This window comes from Pan troglodytes, chromosome 11 (assembly GCF_028858775.2).
Source record: "Pan troglodytes isolate AG18354 chromosome 11, NHGRI_mPanTro3-v2.0_pri, whole genome shotgun sequence".
In the NCBI taxonomy this organism is placed as follows: domain Eukaryota; kingdom Metazoa; phylum Chordata; class Mammalia; order Primates; family Hominidae; genus Pan; species Pan troglodytes.
The window spans coordinates 6,926,565-6,927,048 of record NC_072409.2 but is presented as its reverse complement, the minus strand read 5'-3'; positions in this window follow the sequence as shown (position 1 = coordinate 6,927,048).

The window sequence follows — 484 nt, the reverse complement described above, 5'->3', positions numbered from 1 at the left end:
AGTCCACGGGGGGGGGGGGCGCGCATGCGTGAGGGTGCAGGGCCCGAGGCCGGCACACCAGGAGCGCCCGCGTCCCATTGCGCCGAAAGCTGGCTGGCAGGGACTGCTGCGCCCCGGCCTCGAGCCGGCTACAAGGTCTCAGACTCAAGTGGCCCGGAAGGTGCCCGTTCCGCACCCCGAGGCTGGGGCTGCGCCTTGGTCCGAGTGCTTGCCTCTGCCTCGCGCTGCTTCTGCGCCAGTCCCGGGCCCTCCCCCGGCCGCCCCCGGGCCTGGCCCCCTCCAGCCCAGGCTCCTCTTGGCCATCGAGGCCTCCGGACTGTCCGGACACCTCCCACCCCACCCGCTGCTGGAGCCGTCGGGGCGCCCCGGAACGTGGCGGGGGCTGTCGCCTGATGACTTTAGGCTCGCGCCTACAGCGCGCCAAGGAGGCAGAGGCCCATGTGCCGGGTTCCATCCCTGCCGCCCCCCCGCTCCGTGCCTGGCA